Source organism: Pipistrellus hanaki (genome assembly GCF_964339955.1).
Source record: "Pipistrellus hanaki genome assembly, chromosome: 7".
In the NCBI taxonomy this organism is placed as follows: domain Eukaryota; kingdom Metazoa; phylum Chordata; class Mammalia; order Chiroptera; family Vespertilionidae; genus Pipistrellus; species Pipistrellus hanaki.
The window spans coordinates 23,592,362-23,601,929 of record NC_140509.1 but is presented as its reverse complement, the minus strand read 5'-3'; the positions used below and the strand labels follow the sequence as shown (position 1 = coordinate 23,601,929).

The window sequence follows — 9,568 nt, the reverse complement described above, 5'->3', positions numbered from 1 at the left end:
CTGGAGAGAGCAGGAGGCTTGAGTTTCCCCTGGCAATGGAGGAAGCCAAGCTCCAGCAGTCCTGGCCTGCCTTGGTCTCCACTCAAGGTTACAAAGTTTCAGTTATAGAAAATAAATAAATCCCAGATACCTGGGCCACTGCTTGGGTTGCCAGGGGGAGTGGCTGGCCTGCAAACCACCACAGGCCCCTCACTCAGGTCGCCCCATACCACAAGGGGAACCCCTACCCTGATCTGGGACATCCTTCAGGGCAAACCAGCTGGCCCCCAACCATGCACTAGACCTCTATCCTATCTAATCCTATCTAATAAAAGAATAATATTCAAATTGACCATCACTCCAACACACAAGATGGCTGCTGTCATGTAGTCAAAGATAACTGCTCCCATGTGGACACAAGATGGTTGCTACAAGATGGCCAGCAGGGGAGGACAGTTGGGAGGGACCAGGCCTACAAGGGAGGGCAGTTGGGGGTAATCAAGCCTGCAGGGGAGGGCAGTTAGGGGTGACCAGGCTGGCAGAGGAGAGAAGTTGGGGGTGACTGGGCCTGCAGGGAAGATAAATTGGGGGGGACTCAGGCCTACAGGGGAGACAAGTTGGGGAGAACCAGGCCTGCAGGAGAAGGCAGTTAGGGGTTGCCAGACCTGGAGTGGAGGGCAGTTAAGGGCAAACAGGCTAGCAGTGGAGCAGTTAGGCATCAATCAGGCTGGCAAGGGAGTGGTTAGGGGGTGATCAGGCTGGCAGGCAGAAGCGTTAAGGCAATCAGGAAGGCAGGCAGGTGAGCAGTTGGGAGCCAGCAGTCCTGGATCATGAGAGAGATGTCCCAGATTGGAGAGGGTGCAGGCTGGGCTGAAGGACATGCACGAATTTTGTGCATCAGGCCTCGAATTCTAGATTAGAGAGCAAAGAAGAAAGGGGTGGGGGAGATCTGAGATAAAATAGCATAGAGTGACTGCTATTATGGATTCTATGACAGTGAAAAGTAAGGAAATGCTAAGTATTTAACAATTAGCAATGCTGTTACCATAAATAGAAGTGTGCTATATTACAGAGAATCTTAACCAAAAAAATTTCCAACTCGATTGAGATGATTATCAACCTTAGAAGTAAGGACCATTGGGACACAACCTAGTACTAGGGAGACCTGTAAACATATTCTGGATCCTTGTTACTAAGGCTTCTGTGATTTTATATATTAAGGACAGCAGTTCTGAGAGTGTGGTCCACAAAATGGGTAGTTCAGTCTATGCACTAGGAGTCTGCAAGATTCTTTCAGGGGGAACATGAGGTCAAAACTATTTTCATAAAAATAAGAAGCAACCATTTTACTTTTTTTTGAGTTGATATAGCACTTACAGTGCAAAAGCAATATAAGCACCATGCCTGAATCAGTCATTGAATTCTTCTGTGCCTAATGTGGGAGGAGGTGTTGTTTCACTTAAGAATGTCCCTGATGGTTCAATAAAAATTACTAACTTTATTAACTCTCAATCCTTAAATTCACTTTTTTAAAATATTCCATGTGACAAAATATGCATAAAGTTCTTCTGTCCTTTACCAAAGGGCAATGGTTGTCTCAAGGAAAAGCACTCACATGATTTAGGTGGAGGTGAACTAGCTGGCCAGACATTTCAGTCCATAGAGAATGTCAAGCAATTCACTCACCCAACTAATAATTTCTTGAGCTTAATGTTATTCTTAGTCTAGATTAGACTTAATCTCCATCAGCTCTCTTTCAAAGCTGAATGATGCATTGGTGAGTTTTTAATCATTATTTTTTATAATAACAGGTTTTGTAGGGTTTTTTTTTTTACATATAACTCACATACTGTATAATTCACAACTTTAAAATATACAATTCATTTTTGTTGTTGTTAATCCTCACCTGAGGGTATTTTTTCCCTTGCTGTCCATAGAGAATAGAAAGGAGAGAGGGACAGGGAGAGAGAAAGAGAAAGAGACAGAGAAACATCAATGTGAGAGAGATACATCGATACTTACATGTGCCCTGTCCAGGGCAAGTATCAAACCTGCAACCCAGGTGTATGCTCTTGACCAGTATCAAACCCATTGCTCAATGGTGTTTACTATATTCACAGAATTGTGCAACCATCAGCATAATCAATTTTAGAATATTTTTATCACCTCAAAAAGAAACACCCACAATCATTAGCAGTCATTCCCCATTCTCCCCAACTTTAGTAGGCATTCACTAACTTACCTTTTTTCTATACAAATTAGCTTAGGCTGAACATTTTGTATAAGTCGTGTAGTATATGATTTTACTGATTGGCTTCATTCACTTAGCATGTTTTTGAGATTCATCCATGTTGTATAGCAGCACTTAATTACTCTTTATTGCCTAATAATATCCATTGTATGGGTAGACCACATTTTATTTCTTTCACCAGTTGATGAAGATTTTAATTGTTTCCACTTTTTGGCTATTATGATATTAATATCCTGCTATGAACTTTATGTACAAGTTTTTGTGTGGGTTTGTTTTCATTTGTCTTGGATATATACATAGGAGGGCAACTGCTGGGTTATATGGTAACTCTATGTTTAACCATTTGAGGAACCACCAGACTCTTTTCCAAGGCAACTTTGCCATCATTCATAAAAACTTTCGTCACTAATTCATTTATTCATTTAGGAAATATTTATTGAAAACTGACTAGGTCAAATTCCATGTGCTAGATAGTAGTGATACAATACCAAATAACAGAGTCTCTGCCATAATGGGAATTATAATTTATCAGGGAAGACAGACAAAATAACAACGTTTTGGATCATTATAATAATACAGAAAGCACAGGGTGCATAGGACCAGGAAATAGGAGTGGCCTAACCTATTTAGATGCCCAGTAAAATCTCCCTGAGGAAGAACTGTCTGTTTTCACTGACACTCAAGTGAAGGGGCAATTGGAATTAACTTGGCAATGAAGGGAGAAGCACTTGGTACAAAAGAACAAACTCATGTAAAATCCTAAAGGTAAGGAGGGAGCATGTTCTGCTTGAAGACCCGAGAGAAATGCAATGTACCTGTAAATTGTATAGGGTGCAAGCTAAAAGAGGCTCAAAACTGAGCCTGTAGCAATGGGCAGGGGCCAATGAATAGAGCAGTAACGCAACTAGTTTGTGCTCCTTGAAGAATACACTTGATTCTGTCTGGACAATGGTCTGGAGGGAAGCAAAAGTAGAAGCAAGCTTAGAAGTCACTAATATAGACAAAGACAGTCGAGAAATTATGATGTCCCAGAATATAGTAGTGGTAGTGGGCCAAGGGGAATGGGATAGAATCGATGGGACTTGGTGATTGATTGCATGTGGAGGAAAAAGAAAGAGGAGCATCAAAATAGATTTTCTATTTGGGTACTGGATGGATAGTAATGCCATTAACTAAGACAGAGTTGTATGGAGTATGCCACACCTCGATCCACAAGTCAGTAAATAAAGAAGTGTTTCCTGTATGCTCACTATCTGGGCTGGAGCTGTGTATATAAAACTAAATAAAATAAACAGAATTATAATATCTGAGACATGTCCACATCCTAATCCCTTAAGCCTTCAAATATGTTGCCGTATATGATTTACAGAAAAGAGTTAACCTACGAGTCCTAAACTGCTATCCTTGAGAAGACCTACTTGCAAGATTAGCCCTTGAGAATTTAGATTGTATAGAGTTCCACCGTTGCTGATAAGAGTGGCTCACTGTGTCTAAAACGTTTGTGCAAACAATATAGTTTATGATAAACACCTGCTTTCCTCCAGGGATTCGGAAATTTTGATACAAGGCAAGCAAACGATGCTCACTTGACCAGCCCCAGTCAAACTCTGGAAACTGAGTCTCTAATGAATTTCTCTGGTTGGAAACACTTTACATGTGTTACAAAAACTCATTGCTGGAAAAATTAAGTGCATTCTCTTTTACTCCACAGGGAAATAACCCTTGAAAACCTGTACCATTTTCCCTTAACCTTTGCTGCATGTGCTTTTTCCCTTGGTTGACTTTGTATTTTTTTCACCTTAATGAATCAAAGTTGTATGATTACATGCTGAGATCCATTCTCTTAGCAAAGCATCAAACCGGAGGGTGAGCTTGGGGCCCTCCAACACACAGAGCAGAAGGGAATTTGCAGATGTGACTAAGAGCCTTAATGTAAGGAGATTGTCTTGGATTATGTGAGCGGGCACCATGTGATCGAAGTAGAAGCAGAGTAAAGTGATTGCTGATTTTGAAAACAGAGGAATGGGTCATAAGCCAAGAAGCACAGGCAGTGTTTAGAAGCTAGAAAAGTTAAGGAAACAGATTCAACACCTTGTAAAACTCATTTAGGGATTTCTGACCTGCAGCACTGCAAGATACCAAATTTGTCTTGTTTAAGCTAATAAGTTTGTGTAAATTTGTTATAGCTTCACTAAGAAAATAAGATAGATACCCTGCACATATGTCAAACACAAGGCCCACGGGCCAAATCCAGCCCGCCAGGCCTTGCAATGTGGCCCGCACCGCGCTGTCATCACTGCACTCCGCTGTCAGTTTATGACATTGTCAGTTTATGACTGTTCAGTAAACCATTCGGCCCGCGATTTAGGCTGGATTTTAGATTTTGGCCCCTTCTCTGATTGAGTTCGACACCCCTACGCCTAAAGGACCATGAATTCATATGGAGGAGACAAACACATAAACCCATAATAATTTCCAATTTCAATTATAAGCTTTAACTATTGTGCACTATCCAGTTTACCATAACTATTCTCTTTCCAAGAATAATGACTATATTTCGGAATAATCAGAAAGTAAAGCCTTTCCACGCTACCCAAAGAGGGGTACATATGGTATTGTCTGGGTTGTTGTCATAACTTAAAGGGAAACTTCCACAACATCTGAAGCTGTTGATGTCCTTTAAATGAAGGAGTAGGGAGTCTTAAATTCCTTGCAGCAGGAATCCACTCAAGTGGCACCCACCTTGACTTCATGTGCAAAAGGAAAAGCGATGGCCTCTCCATCGTAAATCTGCAAAAAAAAAAAAACCAAACACACACACACACACACACACACACACACACAAAAAAAAAAAAAAAAAAAAAAAAAAACGGGAAAGCTTCTGCTGCCAGCCTCTGTCATTTGCCATTAAAATCCTGGCTGATGTCAGTGTCATGTCATCTGGGAATACTGGCCAGCAAGCTGTGGCCGAAGTTTGTTGCTGCTACTGAAGCCACTCCTATCGTTGGCTACTTCCCTCCTGGGACCTTCACTAACCAGGCAGATCCAGGCAGCCTCCCAGGAGCCACAACTTCTAGTGGTTATGATCCCAGGGCTGACCACCAGCCTCTCTTATGTTAACCTGCCTACCGTCGCTCTGTGTAACACAGATGCTCCTCTGTGCTGGATGGACATTGCCATCCTATGCACCACAAGTGGCTCACTCCGTGGGCCACAAGTGGCTCACTCCGTGGGCCTTCATGGATGCTGGCCCATGAAGACCAGTGCAGGCATGGCACCACCTCCCATGAGCACCTGTGGGAGGTCATGCCTGACCTCTGCTTCTACAGAGATCCCAAAGAGACTGAAAAGGAAGAGCAGGCCACTGCTGAAAAGTCTGTGACTGAGGAGGAATTCCATGGGGAATGGACTCCTCTAGTTCCAGAGTGTACTGCTCCTCAGTTCAAGGCCGCAGGCTGACCGGAAGGTGCAGGCTGTCCCTCTGTGCCTACAGAGCAGCTCCCTACCCCTACTGAAGATTGGTCCACAGCCTCACTGCTCAGGCCTCTGAGTGGATAGGAGCAACCACAGTGGTTTTAAGTTGATCTTATTTCCATTTTCTGTTTAAGACTCTTAAACAGAAAATGGAAATAAGATTGATGGAAAATAAGCAGTTTCTTAAAAACAATGCAAGAAAAAAAGAAAGTAAAATTTAAAAGACACAGTTGTTATAGATAAACGTAGCTTGACAACAATAGAATCAAACTGTCTCACTGGACATTCCAATTCTCATCACACATAACAACACAGTGCAACACAAAAGTTTAAAAAATGACAAACTGGTTTATCAAATCATGAGCCAGAAAACATAATATGTAGGCTTAAATGCATGTTTTAAACATTTTGGGGGGGATGGGGGGGGAAAAACCTAGCTGGCTTAGAAAACTCTTGTAGGTTTTCCTGATATAAAATAGAAAGTAACACGATGTTAATTATTGTGAGACAGAGTTAATTGATGAGCTGGCCAATAAAACAAGGTTTCCACTACCAAGAAAACAGGTGTTTGCTTGCTAAAAAGGCACAACCGCCCTTAATTTCACACTCTGTGATTCTTCATAAAAATTTTAAAGATCAATTATGTCCCATCGATATTAGATCCAAGCCAAACTAAGTGATTTATGTACAAATATCCTCACATGTGAAGTAATTGTTGATGGAGTAACTTATCTTTATTGACTATGAACTCAAGAGATTATATGGGGAAGTAATTTATACATATGACTTTCTCTACATTTTTAATACACTTCCACTTTCTGTTTTAATAATGTGCCCTTTAAATAACTAGAGGACAAGAGATATTGCTTTTATTTCAGAAATAGATTAAACACAGAAGTTTAATACAGTGATTCAGATATGTTCATAAAATTTAGTTGATATTATATTTAATCCAGTTTTTCAAAATGAGAGATTTCAATGGAGCTGCACAGCAATGAAAATTCTAGTCCCTGAGAGTTGGTTTGATTTATTCATTATACAAACATTCATACAGTATTTTACTACCATGATGAAGACATAATGCCAGGCACAGATCAGTCAAGAACAACCTCTGATCTCAAGGAGTTCATAATCTAATGGTGGAAACTAACACAGGAACAGATAATTATGAACATTATAAAAATACAGTGATGGAGATATGCAATAGACAGGCACCTTACCCAACCTGAGGGACTAAAGGGACTAGAGTGTGTTCAAGCAATCCCAATAGCTGAATCTGTTGGAGGGTAGACCGTTTCCCTGATCACCACAGACCTAAGTTTGAGTTATCTTGCAAAGTACACAATTCTTTACAAATAATAGCTTGAGTGTCATAACATAGTTAGTATACATGTGGTTAGGGAAAAAGATATTTAAAATTCACTTTTGTTTTAATAATACCATTTTGATAGATCCATATATTACCCAATTCACTAAAAACAATGTTTGGAGTCAGTTTAATAACTTCCCTAATTTTTATTGCCATCTTTTTTGCTGTATCCTGAGTGATTTTATATTTAAATATTTAGTCATAGAGAACCCTAAATCTTTTTGCTATGCTTCTTCACTATCTTAGATTGAACACCACAAAAGAAAAATCCCTTGGAAATAAAGTTAAGTCCGAGAAGAATCCAGGAACGTAGCCATATGCAGGCAAACACACCGATAGCATTTCTAAAATTTTATTGTCCCCCCAGCTCTCATGTCACTCTAAACTGTAAATGAGTTCAAGTGTATCTACAAAATCCACCCATCAGATTATTAGGAATGTGCTCCTGGAGCAGACTGCAGCAATAATACATTTACCCACGTATTAACCTGGAATACCTACACCTTAAAGGAAAACCCGAAGCTCCACATAATAAGTGGACGAAATAATACAACCATGAAAAATGCTGATAACAAGTTATATAACCAGCTTATGAATAAACATGTAAATAGAATAAGTAGAATTAACTATATGTCTTCCCAATTCTATTCCCAATAACCAGTGAAAACAACCTATAAGAAAAGCATATCACTATTCAGTATATTCTCCATTAAAGCATAAAGCGCAACATTAAGAACAATGTAGGCATAAAATCTAAAATAATTAAGTATTGCAAAATCTCAAAATGTTTTCTATTCCTTTAACTCAGATGCTGAAAAGATGTGAGGCAACTGGACTATCTTTATTTTTCAGGTGTAACTCCTCTATCAGAATATAGTTTAAGAAGGAAAAGCCTAAAAATATGGAAAACATGAATTCTCTTTTAGTATTAAGATGCAATTCCCAGCTGCCTGTAAACTCAGCAATGCCTGGGGTCACTGGCCTCCTGAAAGGAAGGGATCAATATCTCAAGGCATCTCTTCAGCCCTGTAAGGTCAAGGGTTAACTCAGCAAGTCTAGATTGCTCAGGCACTAAGCTTCCCAAAGCAAGGACTGGCCCTGGCCTGGTTACTAAGTGTTACCTCTGAGCTCTTAGAATAGCCTATCTGATGTGAATGTGTTTGTATGCCTGAAGCCCTGGGCCATGCTGATTAGTTTGATCTCAGGGGGCTGGACACTAGATAACTAAGGTCGGTCTCTTTACTGACCCCCAGTAAAAACCCTGGCTACCAAGGTTTGGTGAGCCTACTTGGTTGGCAATACTTCGCACATGTTGCCACAGATCATTGCTGGGAATGTTTCATGTATATCTGTCCACTCATCTGGACAATTGCACCTGGTTACTCCTGAACTTTGCTCTGTGCACCTTTTTTCATTTGCAGAGTTAATCTGTATCCTTGCACAACAGACCACAACCATGAATGACTATACAGCTTTCCTGTGAGTCTTTCTAGTGAATCCCAAACCTGAAGGTGGTCTTAGTGATCCAAACAAAAGCCCATTCATGGCACAACAAGACCCATTGAGAAGCTCTGATCTACTCAACGCGGCTCTCCCAGAGCTCACCGAGTCAGAATCTCTATCCAGAAACCTTCATATTTTACACACTCCCTGGGTTAATCTAACACAGCCAATGAGCCACTAGTTTTAGAACAGGAATTTAGAAGCTTCTGATCTTGCCAACCAGCCATGTGCTGCTGAAAATAACCTCAGAAAAGTCCCTATCATTTGGTTTGTAAATTTCCAGAGATAGGAAATTCACAATGTTTCAAGACAGCCCTCTTCAATATTTAAGTGGCTCATATTGTTGGAAAATTTCCCCCTATGTGTATGTAAAATATCTCCACATGACTTCTAATCTTTGCTGCTGGTTACATGAGATGAGGCCATTCAGAGTAAATCTTATCTGCCTTCTACATAACAATCCAAACACTGCAGTTTTTTAGTTTCTCCTAAGTCTTCCTTTATCACCCAGAGCCTCCTAAATCAGGCTGATGGAAAAGGAGCTCTCCAGCAATCATCTATATCAAGATCCATGGGACAATAACCATAAAATATGAGTATGTCGTAATTGTGTTGGTCAGAGAAAGAGTTCACAATTTTTAAGTACTACAATCTTTATTCTAAAGCTTTATTTTTATAGTTATAATGCTGTATTAAACACAGAAAAACTAATTTAATAATTTTAAAAATGTACATTCAATATGTATACATGCTGACATCACAAAAATGTACATAGTTAAAGACAAATAAATAATGGTGGTGTTTCCCTGTGTATTTGACTGGTTGCACCGAAATCAACTTACAGGGTCCATTAAAGATAGAATGAACTCTAGGGAATAATATGGGGCAAGTGGATGGGGGAGATACATACAAGGTTTGGCTACAGTAGGTTTTTATATGGAAAAATACAAATTAATAAATATTAATACAAAAATAGACTCTGTCTTTTGTAT

The 9,568-nt window shown here is 39.9% G+C and overlaps 1 pseudogene across 1 annotated transcript; it reads left to right on the top strand.

Annotated features, from left to right (window-relative positions):
- Positions 1-3,178: 3,178 nt before the first annotated feature.
- Positions 3,179-5,689, top strand: LOC311625841 (small ribosomal subunit protein uS2-like; annotated as a pseudogene). The gene is made up of 2 exons: positions 3,179-3,274; positions 5,122-5,689. The product of its transcript is annotated as a small ribosomal subunit protein uS2-like (transcript).
- Positions 5,690-9,568: the final 3,879 nt, after the last annotated feature.